The sequence below is a fragment of the Schistocerca piceifrons genome, chromosome X (assembly GCF_021461385.2).
Source record: "Schistocerca piceifrons isolate TAMUIC-IGC-003096 chromosome X, iqSchPice1.1, whole genome shotgun sequence".
In the NCBI taxonomy this organism is placed as follows: domain Eukaryota; kingdom Metazoa; phylum Arthropoda; class Insecta; order Orthoptera; family Acrididae; genus Schistocerca; species Schistocerca piceifrons.
This window is the reverse complement of record NC_060149.1, coordinates 793,235,146-793,256,324: the sequence shown is the minus strand read 5'-3', so window position 1 is coordinate 793,256,324 and position 21,179 is coordinate 793,235,146. Positions and strand designations below refer to the sequence as shown.

Genomic DNA, 21,179 nt, shown 5'->3' with positions numbered 1-21,179 from the left:
AAACAGTAATGGGGAGAGTCCATCTCCCTATCTAACACCAGTTTTTATATCAAATGGTTCAAAAATTTCTCCCATGAATTTAATTTTAGAGCTAGCGTCAGTTAACGCTTCCCTAATCAGTGTTAGAGTTTCATTATGCAGCTCTTGCTCTTTTAAAATTTGGAAAAGAGATTCATGATCAAGTGAGCCGTAGACCTTTTTAAAAACCACAAATGTACATAAAATATTGTACCCAGAAATGCTTTGGTCTCTAAGGATTAGTTTTAAATTAAGAACTTGTTTCGGACAGAATCTGTTTGGACTAAAGCCTGCTTGGTATTCACCAATTTTAGGTTCTAACTGTTCTTGGGCTCAATTAAGTAAACAACGCGAGAGAATTTTGTATGTGACTGAGAGAAGAGAGATTCCTCGGTAATTATTAAGATCAGTTCTATCCCCTTTTTTATGCCATGGATGAATTAGGGCAGTTTTCCAGTCCTCAGGTATTTTCTCAGTTTTCCTGATATGTCCTATTAGTTAAGTGGTCTCTTTTATAATGTTACGGCCAGCTGATTTTAGTAGTTCCGCAGTTTTACTGTCTTCTCTGGATGCTTTATAGGTTTTAAGTCATTTAACTTGTTTAATTCTTACGATTTCGTCAGATTCTTTAGAGTTAGAGTTGATGTTTTAGTTTGCTGTGGTTGGAATTTATTCGCTTGTTCTGGAGAGGTTAATAGTTTTTCAAAATAATTAGCAAGTACCTTACAATTTTGCTGGTTGTTAAGAGCCAAACAACCATTTTCATTTTTGAAGCAAAGACTTTGAGTTTGGTAACCAGATAGTTTTGATTTGAATGTCTTATAAATGTTTCTTGTATTGTTCTTTTGGAACTCTTTTTCGAATTTCTAAAAGTCGGGCATTTTCGCAGTTTCTTTTAGTCTGTCGGATTAATTTGGATGTTAATTAAATGACGCAACAAGTTTACTGTTATCGGGCACTGTTTATTTATCTCCACGACGCGTTTCAAAGGTTTAAACCTCATCCATCAGGTGGATTTACATTTGTGAGTATGATATTTGTGTGTGTGTGTTGTGTTACGATTATTTGGAGGAACTTATGGCACTGTCTATAGTGATCACAGGTTCCTTTCACTGTTGCAACACATCACATGTAGAACCTGTGACCACTGTAGACAGTGTCACAAGTTCCTCTAAAAAATCGTAACACAACACACACACAAATGTCATAATAACAAATGTAAATCTACCTGATGATGGAGGTTTAAACCTTTGAAACGAGTCGTGGAGGTAAATAAACAGTGAGTGGTAACAGTAAACTTGTTGTTTAATTTAAGGCCAATAACAGTCACAGTAAAGCCTAACCTAAAATGTTCGCATTTAAGGTTAATGTAGATCTTTCTTTTCTTACAGTCAGAAAAGTATTATACATATTTTCACTTTTGTTACTATTCCAGTTTTTGAACACCTCATGCTAAGACTTAACTGCTGTTTCACAATCCGCTTTCCACCAAGGGTGTTTTTCTTTCTTTCGAAATGGAATTAAATTTTGTGCTGTTGTGATGAACATTTCTTTTAGGCATTGCCAATTTTTGGATTGTTTTTTGTCAAGTTCGAGAGTTAGAGTGGGGGTTATTTTAGCAGTGTCAGATTTTGGGATAAAATTTTTTGTTTTGAAGAATTTTTGAGGTTAAAGTTGTACTTTTATTTGCATTAAATAATGCTCATAATCTATAGTGCCCCTTTCCTACTTGGATGTATAAAATTTCTTTTCAGTTGGGGTATAAAATTGCTACATGATCGATTTGAAATTCCCCAATAAATGTACTGATTGTCCACCAAGTTTTTTTGTTTAGAAGGTTGTTTTAAAATGTGTCGACATGATTTTAAGGTTAAAGTTTTTGCACATTTCAACAAGTCTTTGCCCATTTTGGTTTGTCCATTTATGCACAGTAAATCCACCAACCGTTTTCTTATATTTTTTTCTCTTTACTTAATTGAGCATTAAAATCACCCATTAAACTTTTAACATGATTTGAGGGAATTTTCGACATGATGCTTTCTAACGTTTCCCAAGGTTCATTAACTTCTTCAGGTTTTTTTACAGTTATGCTCAATGACTGGCATATGGGCTTTAATTAAAGTGTACATCTTATTTTCAAATTTAAGAGAAATTGTCATTAGTCTTGAGAGAGGACAAGTTACTCTCTCATCTATTTTTCATAAAGATTTTGTTACAACGTTAAAAAACTTGTGTGAGGCTCCAGGTTAACGGCCAGAGCAGGCATTGATGGAGCCTGGTAGGGCACTCAAAGCATGAGGTATTTTTATAGTTCTTGGTTCGTAGAAACGGCATGTTGGAAGTTGAAAGCAAGTGGCGGCGAGCCCATCTCTCAGAAAATCTCGCCGTACAGGCCCACGGCCGTATAGGGCTGACAGAGCACCCCAAGTCAAGACGAGTCTCCAGCAGGACAATGCGCACTATACCTGCGTTGGCGCCAGCTGAAAGTTGGGCTGGGGGCTATGGACTGAAGGGACACATTTACACAGTGGAGTCGTAAATCAGGGGTTGTGTCCCGGCCGGAGTGGCCGTGCGGTTCTAGGCGCTACAGTCTGGCACCGAGCGACCGCTACGGTCGCAGGTTCGAATCCTGCCTCGGGTATGGATGTGTGTGATGTCCTTAGGTTAGTTAGGTTTGATTAGTTCTAAGTTCTAGGCGACTGATGACCTCAGAAGTTAAGTCGCATAGTGGTCAGAGCCACTTGAACCATTTGAACCAGGGACTGTGGGCTGCGCCACGCCTAATAAAAATTTACAAGTTTTCGTGTTCGCCGATACTGCAAATAGGCCTGTGACCCACTTCCATCGGCTGCCTCGGTCGTGAAAAGCAACTCTGGCATCTGAGAAGGTTTAGAGATAGAATCTTTATAACACATCATAAGTGGGACTAACTTGCTCCAAGGCACAGGCAATTTATATAAAGATCTGTAAGATTGTATCTGTTCGCTTGTTGCCGTAGGAAGCGAGGCGACTTCGGAGAACATCTTCCCCCACCACGAAAACTTAAATAAGTTTTCTTAAAAAAGTTTTCTTTTTTTCCCAGAGACGCAAGTCTCTTAAATCTTGCGCTGATTCCTCATGAGTTTGTGCTGTCGTGTAGGGGGGGATATTTAGCGCTTCTAAAGACCTGTGATTGGTTCAAGACGGGATGAAGGCGGTGTCGTTCGTGCACTTTGCGGAAAAACTGGAATTTTTCTGGTCTGGATGTGCGTGGCATTCTGATTCTGGACTTTGGTCTGGAAGCAACTTCTGGTTGAAGCTCTGGCATGTGTGGTTGGTACTTGGGACCTGTCCTAAGACTGACTTCACTTGCGAGTAGTTAGACTCGGGAGCCTGTGATGAAGTTCTTACTTTACCGACAGTGTGACTTCAAATATCTCAGACTATTCGTTTCCCGAGGGCACACTTATTCGTTTTGGCATCCTTGTGCGCTCTGTCGTCTGAGTGAGCCAGATTGGTCCTTGGTACGACCAGTGAATGGGTGTGTCACACACTGAAACCTGCCGTGATTTCAGGGTAGAAAGTAAATTGCGATCTGTCTGCCTGATCGCTAGATCGTGAGATTTTTCAGTTCTTTCGTGGCCGCGATCGATTCACAGGTGCCGCCATACGCCTCGCATCTGCCGCCCAGCTGCAAGTAACATCGCTGCACGAAGCAAACAGGGTAACGTACTGCTGCTCCAGCCTTATCTGGGCTTACAAATCCCAACCGCCACTTGCTCTCAGCTGCACCAATAGAAACTTCTGTAGATTTGAACAGTCAAGGTCTGCTCAGCGTCAGATTAACACAGATACTGTTATCCACATTTTAGGGCCTGAGTACTTGACTCACTTTTACCACCCAGGATCCTTGTCAAATGGTTCAAATGGCTCTGAGCACTATGGGACTTAACATCTGTGGTCATCAGTCCCCTAGCACTCAGAACTACTTAAACCTAACTAACCTAAGGACATCACACATCCATGCCCGAGGCAGGATTCGAACCTGCGACCGTAACAGTCGCTCGGTTCCGGACTGAGCGCCTTAACTGCGAGACCACCGCGGCCGGCCCCGAGGCAGGATTCGAACCTGCGACAGTAGCGGTCGCGCGGTTCCAGACTGTAGCGCCTAGAACCTCTCGGCCACTCCCACCGGCACGTGTTTATTATTCACAATTCTATCATAATGTGTTTAACATATATTCTGTCTGTCTTCGTTTTTAGGAAAACAAATTTTGTCAGTAAACTAAACTTTGTTTACATTCTCAATCAAATCATCACTATTATATAATAACCCCAAGTGTTAACTTTCATTGTGTACTACAATGCCAGGATAACTTTCATTGTCTACGACCCTGCCAGATTCTCAATCAAACATTTTTTTATACAGCCCACAAACGGGTTCACTTTCAGTTTATTATTAATAGGTTTTACCTCCGTTATTGAACTTTAAAAATTTTTGGGTACTACAATAGTGACTCCCAGATGTGGCGTATTATTGAATATTATTTATCAGTTTTACTTTTGAAAAGTCGATAATTACCGAAATCCATGGTGTTATTGTCCGTCATTCATGTTTCTTGAAGTGCCAAAATTTGAATCTTCTGCTGGTTTAATGTATCTTCCAATTTATTAAGTTTACCTGGTTACAAAAGTGTTGGTATGTTAAGTGTTGCAAAAAATGTAGTTGTTTTGGTTTTAAGTTGGCCAGAGTCCTCCGACTTCCTCTGATGAATCACACTCGATTTTAACCTGGTTGCCCCAGATTCCGAAAGCCCAGGTGCGCCAGTAATACTGGCGGTGGATTGACCACCTGGGGTAATATCGTGATTATCAAAATGCTCCATGATGATTGTACATGGAATCAGGAGGGGTTGAGACTGTTAAGACTGGAAGGTTTAGTTGCACTATATAAATTTCAGCCGTACTACTGGTGAAGAGAAACTGACCACTTTACCGCTTGCTACAAGACAGATGCTAAGTGGATTTGGTTTTATTTTGTCTTGGTCCGGGACTGCTTATTTTGTATTAGCAGCTGTCCACCATATTTGGTGGAACGTTCACTATCCGCCACCTGTGACCCGTCCAATACCCTAGGCTAGGTCAGTTTCTTATACTTTTAGTTACAAAGTCTTGAAGCCTGGAAAATTGTATCTTAATTAAAGAAGAATAATCTGGATTGTGAAGTAACATGAATAGATCTCCTGCCACATTTATACAAAGTGGTCCACTGATCGTGACCAGGCCAAATATCTCACGAATTAAGCGTCAAACGAAAAAACTACAAAGAACGAAACTTGTATGGCTTGAAGGGGGAAACCAGATGGCGCTATGGTTGGCCTGCTAGATGGCGCTGCCGTAGGTCAAACGGATATCAACTGCGTTTTTTTTTAATAGAAACCCCCATTTTTTATTACATATTCGTGCAGTACGTAAAGAAATATGAATGTTTTAGTTGGACCACTTTTTTCGCTTTGTGATAGATGGTGCTGTAATAGTCACAAACATATGGCTCACAATTTTAGACGAACAGTTGGTAACAGGTAGGTTTTTTAAATTAAAACACAGAACGTAGGTGCGTTTGAATATTTTATTTCGGTTGTTCCAATGTGATACATGTACCTTTGTGAACTTATCATTTCTGAGAACGCATGCTGTTACAGTGTGATTACCTGTAAATACCACATTAATGCAATAAATGCTCAAAATGATGTCCCTCAACCTCAATGCATTTGGCAATACGTGTAACGACATTCCTCTCAACAGCGAGTAGTTCGCCTTCCCTAATGTCCGCACATGCATTCACAATGCGCTGACGCATGTTGTCAGGCGTTGTCGGTGGATCACGATAGCAAATATCCTTCAACTTTCCCCACAGAAAGAAATCCGGGGACGTCAGATACGGTGAACGTGCGGGTCAGGGTATGGTGCTCCGACGACCAATCCACCTGTCATGAAATATGCTATTCAGTACCGCTTCAACCGCACGCGAGCTATGTGCCGGACATCCCATCATGTTGGAAGTACATCGCCATTCTGTCATGCAGTGAAACATCTTGTAGTAACATCGGAAGAACATTACGTAGTAAATCAGCATACATTACACCATTTAGATTGCCATCGATAAAATAGGGGCCAATTATCCTTCCTCTCATAATGCCACACCAGACATTAACCCTCCAAGGTCGCTGATGTTCCACTTCTCGCAGCCATCGTGGATTTTCCGTTGCCCAATAGTGCATATTATGCCAGGTTACGTTACCGCTGTTGGTGAATGACGCTTCGTTGCTAAAAAGAACGCGTGCAAAAATCTGTCATCGTCCCGTAATTTCTCTTGTGCCCAGTGGCAGAAATGTACACGACGTTCCTGGTGCATAGAAATATGGTACGGACGCAATCGATGGTGATGTAGAATTCTCAACAACGACGTTTTTGAGATTCCCGATTCTCGCGCAATTTGTCTGCTACTGATGTGCGGATCAGCCGCGACAGCAGGTAAAACACCTACTTGGGCATCATCATTTGTTTCACAGGTCGTAGTTGACGTTTCACATGTGGCTGAACACTTCCTGTTTCCTTAAATAACTTAACTATCCGGCAAACGGTCCGGACACATGGATGATGTCGTCCAGGATATCGAGTGCATACATAGCACAAGCCCGTTGGGCATTTTGATCACAATAGCCATACATCAACACGATATAGACTTTTTCCGCAATTGGTAAACGGTCCATTTTAACACGGGTAATGTATCACGATGAAAATACCTTCCCCACTGGCGGAATGTTACGTGATACCACGTACTTATACGTTTGTGACTATTACAGCGCCATCTATCACAAAGTGAAAAAAGTGGTCCAACTAAAACATTCATATTTCTTTACGTACTACACGAATATGTAATAAAATGGGGGTTCCTATTTTAAAAAACGCGTTTGATATCCGTTTGACCTATGGCAGCGCCATCTAGCGGGCGAACCATAGCGCCATTTGGTTTCCCCCTTCAAGTTAGACAAATTTCGGACTATGTGGTTTTTTTCGTTTGACGCTTAATTCGTGAGATATTTGGCCCGGGCACGCTCAATGGACCACCTTGCATACTATACGCATATCTGCAAAACAGTAAACATGCTATGAGGCCAGGGTCCTAGTTGATAACTTTGTATTAAACTGTAGCTCTAAGCAATTGGTAATATTCTATCAGCCATTCCTTGTTACGTTGGTACTGTTGAACTTGTAAAGTCTGCTGGCGCAGATACTATGTACCATCAACATTAGGCCAGTTTATATTTGTTCCAGTTGTGTGCAGGAGAGGGCTAGCCTGCGGTTGAACGTGGAGTGTTTATTCTGCATCCATCCCTGTTATACCACTCTATGCTGCACATTTCACTGTTTTATATGGATGCCACCGCCACTCTCCACAGATGGTATTTCTTTTTCTTTTTCTTTTAGAAATTTGTCTTGGAGTTGTCCACTACCATGCTTCAGTGGGTCAACTCCTGCTCAAAATTTTATTGTAAGGGAGAGGTTATGGAAGGTAACACGCCGTCTGGTTTGCCTCCTTCCATTTACACTAAATTTATCTGCCCTTGTCACGACTGGCGATAGGTAGGACAATATAGTTGCATTTACTTAAAATATCATTTCGTTCATTTATCACAGAGAAATGTAGTTTATACAATTTCCGTGGTTGTCGTTAAAGGGGTTAAAATGCATAGTTCGCACACTCCTCTGAATGCGGCAAGGGTGTCATGGGCACTCAGAGCCTTGTGCTGCTTGCGCATGCCAAGTGACAACCGACGGAGGCTTATTGAATCTATCGGTCCTTTTCACTAAATCGGGGTTAGCAGCTTGTGGCACAGTTAGACTCTTGAGATGGTCGAAGGCAACAGTTTCAAGTGCTTGCTGGGACACCACAATTTATGGCGGAAAAGCACAAGTCTTGGAATGCGGTTTGGCCTCGGGGAATTCAGAAGTGTTAAACTACGCTCTGATTCGCCCATCGCCGGTTGACGTCAGATTGGAACTACTAGGACAGATTAGCGAAGAAGATCTGTTCTGATTGGCCCCTGACCGACGACATACTGGGATGGGGATTTGTTAAACGTAGCATTGATACACTATTGGCAGAAAAGAGTAACACTTTTCCTAATTGGCATTTGCGGACAGATTGACGCAAACTGCCGCTTCGGGAGCTGATGGAAGAAAAAAAAAGAAACTCTTACGCTGATGGTGGATGGAGACAGATCGCTGGTTCGAGATGTTGTGGCGCTCGGAGCTCTCCAAGTCTTGCTTGACATGCGATATTCTGAATCTCCACTACGACCACGGTACTCCGACTTACCTCCACAGCAGGTTGTTGAGATTATACAGCTGTTCGGTCACCAGATAGGGTTTAATGTTATGTAGGAAGCGTATGGTTGCACAGCTCCGCTAAACCCCTTTCATGCCTTAGTATCGTTATTTGTGCTACTCAATCTACCATTGGATTTTCTAAATTAATCGTTGGGTTGTATTCGATTAACGATTTAATGTACAGTTAGGATACGGTAGCCATTCCTCCATTTGTCTACCATGTTAGATGTCGCCAGAAATTAACTTTGTTGTTTCGTAGGACGTTGATACAAATGCTTTGTAATTGGTTTATATAATAAATAATCGGCTTATGTTTCATTTGCATTTTCATTTCAAGGAGCACGTGGTCCACTTCAATTCACTGATTTATTCTGCTGATTGAATGGATTGTTGTGTAGTAGGACTATTGCAATTTCCCACCTTATGTTTCTATGTAAGGTCATTTCAAGGTAATGATGCCCTTGCGTAATTTAACGTTAACATGGAGTCTTAAGTGGAGTGTGACGAGTCTGGGTAGGCCCATTACGTTGATAGGTTTCACAGTCTCACACACAGCGGAATATTGCAGGGGAAGCAGTTCCTTGGCAAAGTACTGTGGACGAATGGAAAATGTATGATAAGATATAGTTGACTGAAAGAAACGAGACTAAGGGCGATGAAACAGAAATCAAGCAATCATGGTACATAAAAACTTGGAAATACATCGTTTTTAAGTTTAAATAGGTGCCTGGAGTGTCATACAGTTTTTCAAGCTTAAGGAAGCAATGTTGTTCAGGTACTACGACATGGCATGAGGAGCTAGTAATCAGTGGAATATAGAGGTAGAAACGATACTGGGTAGAAAATAGGGGGTCTCGGACCAGCTGCTGATAGATTCTGTTGGAATGATATAAGGCATGTTCAGAAATTAAATGTACAAGATTCTTATATTTTTTATGGAAAGGGCATTTGAAAAAAATACAGGATATTATTGATACACTTGTTGACTACTTTTCCACATAAACGCAATCACGTTCAGTGCATACTGTTAACCATGGCACAAGCTTCTTTGTGCCTTCCTCGACGAACTCTTCCACCAGCTCCTTTCCCCACATCAGAACCTCATTCTACTCCTGCTCATTGGTTGAAAATTTAATTCTACTGACGTGTGCCTTCAGGGAGGTGAAAAGACGATAATCTGAAGGCTCTATGTCGTGGAATACGAGGGAGGCGGGGAGGGGGATTCACAACATCCCAACCAAATTAGTCCAAGAGCGCAATGGTGGCAAAGGCTGTGTGAGAAGGGCGTTGTGGTGCAACAAGCACAATCCCCTCGTCAACATTCCCCTCCTTCTCTTTTGAATGCTCCTCTCGAGTTTTTTATGGTCTCACATATCGGTTTGCATTATTTCCTCCCCATGAGACCAGTATGACGCCTTTTCAGTACCAAAACACTGACCCCATGATTTTTTTGCCTGGAATTATAGTTCTGAGTTTTTTGGCAGATGGGAAATTGGTGCGACACCCCTGTGACGACTGTCTTTTTGTCTCAGACGTGTAATGAGCCACCCAAGTTTCACCTTCAGTCACAATAGAGCTCACAAAACCCTCATCTTCCAATTCAAGTCGCTCAAGAAAATCGCGGGCGCTGATTTTTCTTGTGCTGCCCTGTCATCTGGTTATGGAGCTATCTTGCCCACAGTTTCAGAGTTTCCGGTATCCCATCGTTACTGTGATTGTCATGTATGAGAGAATTCTGGAGAGTTGTAACATCGCAGGAATTTCATCCACTGTCAATCGACGGTGTTCACGAACAGATTCAAATGGTTCAAATGGCTCTGAGCACTATGGGACTTAACATCTGAGGTCATCAGTCCCCTAGAACTTAGAACTACTTAAACCTAACTACCCTAAGGACATCACACACATCCATGCCCTAAGCAGGAATCGAACCTGCGACCGTAGCGATCGCGCGGTTCCAGACTGTAGCGCCTAGAACCGCTCGGCCACCCGGCCGGCTCACGAACAGATTCTCGATTATTTGCACCAGCTCATTAGTCAAAATGGAAAGTCTTCCACTTCTCTCTTCGTCATCAACATTTATTCTGCTCCACTAAGCCTCTTCACCACTTAAACACACTCGTTCTGCTGAAAACGACCTTCACCGTAAACCGTTTTGATTGGCGAAAAAATTACAGTAGGTGTTATTCCTCCCGCGAGTAGGAAGCGGATCGTAGCACGTGACTCGCATTTGGCGGGATTTCTTACAGATGTCTTTCACACAACTGGACGCTACAACGTGAATTTACATACTACCGTGTTCCTGCGATGCTCGCTCTGATCAGGGTACCTGTCTCTATTATTCAGTGTTGCCAAACTTCAAAAAACGAAAACAAACAAAGCCCGTTCTGGTCACATGTCTCGTAAATTCAACAACTTTTGTGCAGTCAAATTTTAGGTTGATAGATTGGGAGGACGAGGTGTAAGTAGGAGGTTTGCTCGGTCTCAGAATGGTGATATTTCTGAAACTTTCTACGGCTCAGAATAGAAACCGTTGTACATTATGGCAACCTGAATCCTGAGTGGTGAAATGTGACAGCATATTGCGCAGGTCCTGTGTTTTATTTCCGCGTGGGCACCGTCTTTATGTGTAAGGCTGCAATCTATGTGTTAGGGTCTGACTGTGGTATGTAGCATAAGTTCTGGATGTACAGTAACTTACTCTTCGTGACAACTTTTGACTAATATGCCAACTACGAACTTCCCTTGGCAAGTTTACCTCGTACGGCAGCAGCTACGGACAAACGTCGTTGCCTGGTCAAAATCAACTAGGAGGCGGCCACGCGACGGTTTGATTCAGGCTGCGGTCGGCGATTAACGAGCACGACGCGGTCTGACCGACAATTTGCGGCTCCCAACGGTGGTCAACGTGCGGGGAACGCGCTCATATATCGCTTCCTGCCTTTTTTAAAAATTCTTTCAGTAGACGTTTAGTCAGAGTTAAGATGCGATATAATTATGACGTCTTTGTTTTCGTTATAACGTATGTAATGGAAGCCATAAGACCAACCGTAGTCGGTGTCTTAACACAGGGTGGGGCAAATAAAAGTGGCCCGGAGAACAGACTTCCAGGTTACAAAGAAACACAGCAGAGGAAAGGAAATACGTTACAAACCCGACTATAGCAGATTGAAAGCATCTTTCCAAAATTGTATGCTTTTTTATTTGTGAAAGTATGATTGATAAAAGCAGCACTCCGTCTTCAGGACACAAGTGGCCCATCGGGACCATCCAACCGCCGTGTCATCCGCAGCTGAGGATGCAGATAGGAGGGGCGTGTGGTCAGCACACCGCTCTCCCGGTCGTTATGATGGTTTTCTTTGACCGGAGCCGCTACTATTCGGTCGAGTAGCTCCTCAATTGGCATCACGAGGCTAAGTGCACCCCGAAAAATGGCAACAGCTCATGGCGGCCCGGACGGTCACCCATCCAAGCGCCGGCCATGCCCGACAGCGCTTAACTTCGGTGATCTGACGGGAACCGGTGTATTCACCGCGGCAAGGCCGTTGCCCATCATTGATAAGATCGTTCTAAATTAATTATTCAACAAACCTGCATCTGACTGCGTCTGTGAACTTGTTTCTTGCAATCCTCCATTTTGCCAAAAATGCAACATGTATTTGACTCAGCAATCAAGTTTAAGAGAATAATGACGTTTGTGCAACGGTATTAAGATGGTACCGAAAAATTAACTTTTGGCCCTGATGTTTACTTAATGAAATTATATCTTGACTTGAATAATGCCAGTTGCACAATGGCATAAAATTAGTTATTTGAAATAACTTTGCTCTGATAACGTTAGTTATACCAAAATCGATTTCAAACTATGAACTGCACATATATATTGCATAGAGGCCTTATTTCATTTACGTTCTTTTATTGGTGGGTAACTTTACTTTACTACTCATTTTCATATTCAGTACAAGCAAAGGATGTGGATTATGATTCAGGCTGTTAGATTTAAACACAATGTTGATCTCAATATATATATTGTTAAAATTTTAAGTCATACACAAAACCCACCATTTCCAACATTTTGTAGCACGAATCACTCTTACAAAAAATTTTACAGAACGCTTACTGTGTCGAACCTTGGACATACAGATCCTAACTCTGAACATTATCTAACAAAGCCAATTTGAAATGATTATATATCTTCTCTCATTTACGTGCTTAAGTTTGGTTAGGGGCAGCGACGTACCTTGACGCTGACATCACACGTCTGCTTCCTCCGGGCACCTACCTGCGACTCCTCCCTTAAACCTGCGCGCGTCCAGCTCTCTTAACCATCAAAGATCCTCCTACTCAAAGATATTATACTCATTCAACCTTGTGGTTAGCAACTACCGACTTTATTTTCTGGATCTACCCTGATCACACCTTAGCACATACCTTCAAGATGTTAGAAGTGACCACCATTCATCTCTTGGCACTTGTGGGTCCATGTCAGCAAGTTGCTGAAGGTGGATCGAGGTTGGACTGCTGGAATTGCTGCACTCTCATCCAAAACGTTCTGCTGCAGTTCTTGAAGACTATGAAGGTTGTTGCGATAAACCTTGGACTTGAGGGCTTCCCACACAGAGTAATCGCTCACTGACAGATCAGGTGAGCTGGGTGGCCAGCTAGAAGCGCGAACAGATTGACCTCTGCTAACAAGTCTGTCAGACGCGAAGATTGTGTAAATGTGCTACAAGTTTGACCCGCTGTATGGGCAGTTGCTCCATCATGTTGAAGGTAACTTTAGGTCTTTTCCTCCTCCGTTATTGGTGTTCCACTCGTCCGGGCCACTTTTATTTGGTTCACCCTGCAGTAGGTAATAGATAGCTTCTACCCCTGCGGGATCTAAGGCGTGATTATTTCATAGAGTGGAACAGTGTGAAACAGGGTCTCACTCGCGTTCTGCCGAGCGAAGAATTAGTCGTGACCTACTAGGCGAAATAGGGAGACGTGTTATTGTTATACGTACGCCCAGTACTTCCTCAGCAGCATGAAGACGATATGCGACAAACGTCAAACTAGAATGAGGGGTACTGCGTGTTTGGATGTGCGAATGGCATTTCCACGCAATTGCACAAAGTAGCTAGGAGTAACGATATCTACAAACTGTACGAGGTGTGGCTACAAAACAAAGGAACTAATGTTATAAATCATTTTGTTTCAAAACCTCTCTGGTTTAGTTATGGTGACGCTCAGTGTACTCCAGTTCCCTATCACTGCAAAGCTCTATGAGAATTTTCCATTGATGGGAAAAGTGTTGTGATGTACTTGATGACGCGTGCCGCTTTTTCTTTCACTGCTTCAACGGACTGAAATCTTGTTCGTTTTAATGCAGATTTTACCTTGGTGAATAGATGAAAGTCACACTATGCTAGGTCAGGCGAATAAAGTGGGTGGTGTAACACTTGGCTCCTATACTTCGTTATAATCCTCTTAACAGACAATGCGGTATGAGTGGTGTATTGTCCTGATGCACAACCCATGACTTGTTCTTCCACAATTCGGGTCGTATATTTTTTTCTTATTTTCTCATGGAGTTAAGCAAGAACCTCAAGGTCGCAATCTTGGTTAACAATTTCACAATTATGAACCCAGCGAAGACATAAAATTCCATAAATATCGCTTTTAATCTTGAATTGCTCATTCCAGCCCTTTTCGCTTTCGGTGAAGCTGGGCCATTCCATTGGGTGGATTAGCGCTTATTCTCTGGATCAGAAGCGAAAAACCAAGATTCGTCACATGTTATCACTCTTTCCAAGAAATTATGATTGTTTTCAATGGTATTCAAAGTTTCGGGGCAGGGCAAACATTTTCACGTGCTTCTTTTTGTTCAATAGTGAGAATTTTCAGCGACACTTTCGCACACGCTTTTGTCGTATTAAAATGGTTACGTAAAATTTGCCTTACGCATTCTTTGCCAGTTCCTACAGTTTCAGCAACCGATCGGATACTCAATCGATAGTCAGATCGGTTCAGATTCAATACTTTTTCGATATTTTCATCCGTTTTTGATGTTGAAGGGTATCCCGTAATAACCTTCAACGTCTTCTCAGTCATCTTGGAAAAGCTGGAACCGCTCAAAAACTCGCGCACTTGCCAAACGGTTTTCACCACAAGCTTCTTTTAGTAAAAAATAGGTTCCAGTGGCAGTTTTTCCAATATTTATGAAGAGTTTCACGACAATTCGTTGCTCTATTATTACACGTATAATTTTCCAGGCAAAACAAAATAACAGCTCTTACACAAACGAGTGATTTGTATACAGACACCAGAGATGCCGCATTCGACTGAAAAGGTTTCACGCTTTACAGCTATTGGCCATTTATATTTGGCGCGTGCGCACTTGCTGTGTGGCAGCATCAGTCCCTTTATTTTATAACCGCAAATTGTATACAGGGGGAATCACCTACAACTTGCACCCCAAATATTACGGAGATTGAACATGCTATTGATGGATTGGTAGTCGGGGCTCATACTGTTAGCTAATCAACAGAGTGTAAAATTACTTAGAAAGTTTATTTTTTTTTGCAAAAATGCACTTTTTTAAATGTAACAATGCCTATTGACATTAATAAACCAACTATAGGGTAAATTAGAATGTCAGTTGTGTTTGTTGCAGGATACTAGTGCGAGTTGCTTACGAGATAGCGTATTTTGAAAAGTTCCCACACAAACATTTGTACAATACCTGAGGTAAAACACGCTGAAGAACATCACAAGTACATACACCAGTTATGTGGATTCTGACCAGTAACGAGGCACCTGACCATCACAGGTTGTGTTCGAAATGAGCACGGGCAGCTACATTACACGCTTCTAGACTGGTATGGAACGACTGCTGCACACGTGCTAGCATTTCAGCTGAGATGTCCGAGCAGGCTGTAGTAATACGTCATTGCATTTCATCGTATGTAAAGAGCGTCTTTCAGCTTTCCGCACAGAAACGTCCACAGGCCTCAAATATAGGGGACGGGATGGCCAAGGTTAAGTCCTCTACTTCCAGTCCAACGATTTGGAAATAATTCGGAAGACATGCTGCAGGGCTTAGTGTACTGGTGGGATGGACAACCATCATGTTGGTACCACAGGTTCCTGTTAGTCTGCAGATGAACGTCTTCTAGCCTCCGTGGAAGATGGTCGGTTAGGAGGCTGTGATACTTGAGCACATTCAGTGTCTTGTCTATGAATAACGGGCCTATGAGCTGATGGTTCATTACCCCACAGCACACGTTTACACTCCATGGACACAGACGTTCCACCTGATGAAGCCAACGAGGACTGTCAAGAGAACAACAGTGCATGATTCGGCAGTTTACCTAACCATCAATGATAAATGTCATTTCATTAGTAAACAAGATGTATCACACATCTGGAGTGTCCTGTCTTAACGCCCATGTAGAGAAGTTAACACGGTACTCGTAATTGCTTCCATGCAGCTCTTGATGGCGAGAGATGTGATAGGGATGTAACCTACGTCGATGCAGATTGCATAAGACTCCTGCCTCACTCATGCCACCTCCTTGTGCGATTGCGCGGGAGCTAACGTGCGAATCAACTGCAACAGCGGCAAGAACATTAATTTTACTCTCTTCTGTCGTCATATGTTTCCTTCTGTACGTTGTCTAAGTGTTACACTACCACTTTCACATAACTGGTTGAAGAGGTTGATAAATAATTGCCGAGATGGTTGACATCTGTCGGGATATAACCGTAGAAGAACGAATTGCCTTCTTCCTACACTCTCCATACATCATGAGCATGTCGGCTTTTTCTGCATTGGTAAATACCATCGACCACTCACGACCTACTGTCACGCACTAAATGACTAGCAAGCCAAAGCGCACTTAAAGGACACACAAGTACACTGAAAAGCAAGCATAACGACATCGTACCTAGCAACTACGCTGGTTGGATGGCACAAACAACTGTCGGTGTGTAGGCTTTTCAAAATACACTGAAGAGCCTAAGAAACTGGTACACCTGCGTAATATCGTCTAGGGCCTCCGAGAGCACGCAGAAGTGCCGCAAAATGACATGGCATGGATTCGACTAATGTCTGAAGTAGTGCTGGAGGGAATTGACACCATTAATACTGCAGGGCTGTCCACAAGGGGGTGGAGATCTCTTCTAAACAGGAAGTTGCAAAGCATACCAGATATGCTCAATAATGTTTATGTTTGGGGAGTTTGGTGACCAGCGGAAGTGTTTAAAATCAGAAGAGTGTTCCTGGAGCCACTCTGTAGCAGTTATAGACGTGTGGGGTGTCGCATTGTCCTGCTGGAATTGCCCAAGTCCGTCGGAATGGACATGAATGGATGCAGGTGATCAGACAGGGTGCTTGCGCACATGTCACCTGTCAGAGTCGTATCTAGACGTATCAGGGGTCCCACATCACGCCAATTGCACATGCCCCACACTATTACAGAGCTTCCATCAGCTTCAATAGTCCCCTGCTGCATTCAGGGTACATGGATTTTTAGGATTGTCTCCATACCCGTACACGTCCATCACCTCGTCACAATTTGAAACGAGACTCGTCCGACCAGGCAACATGTTTCCAGTCATTAACAGTCCAATGTTGTTGTCGACGAGCCCAGACGAGCCGTAAATCTATCCGTAGTGCAGTCATCACGGGTACACGTGTGAGCCTTCGCCTCCGAAAGCCCATATCGATGATGTTTCGTTGAATGGTCTGCACCTTGAGACTTGTTGAAGGCCCAGCATTGAAATATGCAGCAATCAGAGGACGGGCTGCACTTCTGTCACGTTGAATGATGCTCTTTAGTCATCGTTGGACACATTCTTGCAGGATCTTTTTCTGTCCGTTTGATGTTTTACTGGATTTCTGATATTAACGATACACTCGTGAAATGACCGTACGGCAAAATCCTCACTTTTACGCTACCTCGAAGATGCTGTGTCCCATCGCTCGTGCGCCGACTATAAAACCACGTTCAAACTCACTTAAATCTTGGTAACCTGCCATTGTAGCAGCAGTAACCGATCTAACAACTGCGCCAGACACTTGTCTTACATAGGCGTTGCCGACCGCTGTGCCGTCTCCTGTCTGTTTACATAACTCTGTATGTGAATACGCTTGCCTACCTCAGTTTCTTTGGCGCTTCAGTGTACGATATCTCGTAAACGACTCGCACTAAAATCTCGCAAGAAACGTCACTGATATTCTAATTTAGCCTACTTTCAGTTTATTAATGTCAACAGGCATTGTTCCATCTGAAGCAGAATATGTTTGCACAAAAATATACTTTCTAAGTATAATTACAATCTGTTTATTGGCTAACAATGCGAGCCTCACACTACCAGTTCGTTTTGTGAAAACCGCAAATCAATAGCACTTTCCGTTTCCGGAATATCTGCTGTGCAAGTTTTAGGTGATTCACCCTGTGTAAGGTAAGATTACGCAGACGGCTACCCGTTTCGAAACCACATCTGAATATTACTTGTTTGCGAAATAATCGTGGTATACTTCGAGCATGAAGAGAAAGAGTTACCAGCACGTATAGGAATTCCAATGCGGCAAAACCGTGGTTTACCGAGACTTCGGGTAACCGTACTGTTACAGGGCTGCTCGCGTTGATTGGAATCCACGACTTTGATGTTAATATGGACTCGACAGATGCAGAAGGACCGTACTAGACGTCATTCAGGATCTGAACGGCCGCACGCAGCCAACGCCCTAATGGATAGACACGTTATTCGCTTGGCATTGTAGAATACTAATGTCACATCACGTAGCTTTAATCACGAAATGGACCTGTTTGCAGTAAGGTAGGCACTCTCACGCCAGTGCAACGGTGGCTGGAGGACTATCCATTGAATGTGGCGACCGTTGTTGCGGCTTCCTTTGAGAGTCGAGCCGACAGTGCTGCGGCAACGACATGACCACACGCACGAGAGCACCTGGGCGCCTTTTCACAATTGTCCACGTTTTGCGCACAGCAGGGCCGACCACGGCGTCCCAAACATCAAGCGTGCACCGTGTGCGGGTCACTGGCGGACCGAGGTCCAGACCGTCTCTCGCCTTTGCTCGGTCTATTTCGGAAGTACCCGTACCAGCACGATATTTCATTTAGCATGGCGGTGCGGCACATTTCGTTCGGCACAACTCTCTGAATTAGGCAGAATCGTGGTGTCAGCACTGTTTACCTTTCGCTATTTGTTCGTGGGATGAAGGGCTTTCAAAGTCCTGTAACTGTTTGCACAAAAATAGTCAGTCTACCGACCTATCGTCACAATCCTTTAAAATGAATGGAGATGACAGAAGAGAGAGATGATAATCAAAAATTTGCATAAGCGACAGGTACCTCTTATTTGCTATGAAACGACGTTACAGTATCATGCAGAAGGAATTTAAACATTTAGATGACAATGAGAGAGCAAAAAATTACAATGATCGACAGACGGGATTCACGGTTCTGTACATCAAGAAGTACTTTGTGCTAAATTTACAGGCATGAAGCATTTGAAGAAATTGGTGGTACGAAAACTAGAATTTCTTAAGTCGCACCTATTATTCCACTGCCAGTTTCAACAGTTTTCAGGTGAAATGAACAAAGAGTATGGAGACTTCGTAAATTACTGCAAAGTACGTTGGTTAAATGGAGAAACAAGCGTGGAATGATATTTCGATTTAAAACTCGCTATTGTTGAATTTATGAAGGAAAAAGAGCTCCAGGAATAAAAATAAGACTCTGGAATGGATTGGAGCTTTTGCATTTAAAGTGGATTTCACTGTACGTTGCCCACAGTCAGACATTGCGAGGTAATCTCCTTCTGATTTTATGGGCGTACATTAAGAAAGAAAATCGGGTTGTGGTAGGGACACATTCTGATAAAGACAGTCCAGTTCCCTAAGCTCACTCGCGCTGAAGAAAGTGCGAGGTTTGAAGAATTTATTGTGGCCTTGCGTGAATTACAAGGTTAGCTTTACAAAGGTTTTGAGGTCACTGTCAATACTATAACTATTAAAACGCCCTTGTGCATGTACAAATGCAACTGATTGAGCAGTAAGATAATTCTGTTGTTTTTGACAAATCCTTTTATGTTAAAACTGTCCAGGACATCTACATGGCGCCGGCCGATGTGGCCGAGCGGCTCTAGGCGCTTCAGTCTTTAACCGCGAGACTGCTACGGTCGCATGTTCGAATCCTGCCTCGGGCATGGATGTGTGTGATGTCCTTAGGTTAGTTAGATTTAAGTAGTTCTATGTTCTAGGGGACTGATGACCTCAGATGTTAAGTCCCATAGTACTCAGAGCCATTTGAACCATTTGAACATCTACATTGCTTTCCTCAGATAGATTTCTATGTCTCCATAATGAAATTGCAGAAGTGCCACAATATTTCAATCGACATACTTGTGTGAAACACCTTTTTTTGTATTATGAAACTAAAAAAGTCACGCTTACATGGCAACAGTATCTCGACAGTTTGTACCGGATAAAAATTATATTCTGTCTTCAGAGCACCAAAAATAATTAATTAATATTGAAAACTTGTTTTTTTGTGATCTGTGTTGTTGATAAATGTGCGATATACAACGAAATCGTATGCAGAGCGGCTACACTGCCATTTAAGCGCGGCGCGTTCGCTCAGACAGCGTGGCGTGTCGCTGAGGGCAATGTGAAGCCAGGCCGGACGCTTTGGCACTCGGGCCCTGGCATGACCCGCGAGCCCAAGTCTTGTCCACAGCATGATGATGAATAATAAAAATAACATCCCAACAGTCGTTTATTTAGAGTAACAGTTTCGATTCCTCAATAGAGTGATCTTCAGTCCCTGTAGTATGAACGACAAAAAGTATCCTGTCGCACAAGTATACAATAGGGAACCAATATCTGCACCTGGTTTCTGTAGAAGACTTCACGAGCACTGGGATAGGCTACAGACACCCAAATTGCCGAAGTGGCGTTCACTTGAAGGACTTGCACCAGGCCACTGAGCCGCACGAAATTATTGGCTCTGAGCACTATGGGACTCAACTGCTGAGGTCATTAGTCCCCTAGAACTTAGAACTAGTTAAACCTAACTAACCTAAGGACATCACAAACATCCATGCCCGAGGCAGGATTCGAACCTGCGACCGTAGCGGTCTTGCGGTTCCAGACTGCAGCGCCTTTAACCGCACGGCCACTTCGGCCGGCACGAAATTATTGTTATTACTTGATTGATGGACTCCTTATTTCTAAACTTCTGTTAACAAATTGTTCGTGATGTCTTCTACGGAAACCAAAAGCAGATATTTGTGCCCTGTTATTTACTTATACGAACAGGGCATGAAGATGATTCTATTGAGAAGTCGAAACTGATTGCCTACATAAAAAGCTATAAAAGTAACGGCTAGGCTACTAGGAGAACGAATGTTGCCAGCTGACATACATCTACGTCAGTGGTTCCAAACTTTTCTGAGACCGTTACTCTTAAGTGCAATCAGATATTAGCTAGTACCCCCCCCCTCTCCGCCGAGTAAAATACAGGGAGCGAAAGGTTATTTACAATTTGTACAGAAACCAGATGGCAGTTATAAGAGTCGAGGGACATGAAAGGGAAGCAGTGGTTGGGAAGGGAGTGAGACAGGGTTGTAGCCTCTCCCCGATGTTATTCAATCTGTATATTGAGCAAGCAGTGAAGGAAACACGAGAAAAATTCGGAGTAGGTATTAAAATCCATGGAGAAGAAATAAAAACTTTGAGGTTCGCCGATGACATTGTAATTCTGTCAGAGACACCAAAG

At 42.9% G+C, this 21,179-nt stretch overlaps 1 pseudogene; it reads right to left on the bottom strand.

Moving 5' to 3' along the window:
- Nucleotides 1-11,823: 11,823 nt before the first annotated feature.
- Nucleotides 11,824-11,941, bottom strand: LOC124723592 (annotated as a pseudogene).
- Nucleotides 11,942-21,179: the final 9,238 nt, after the last annotated feature.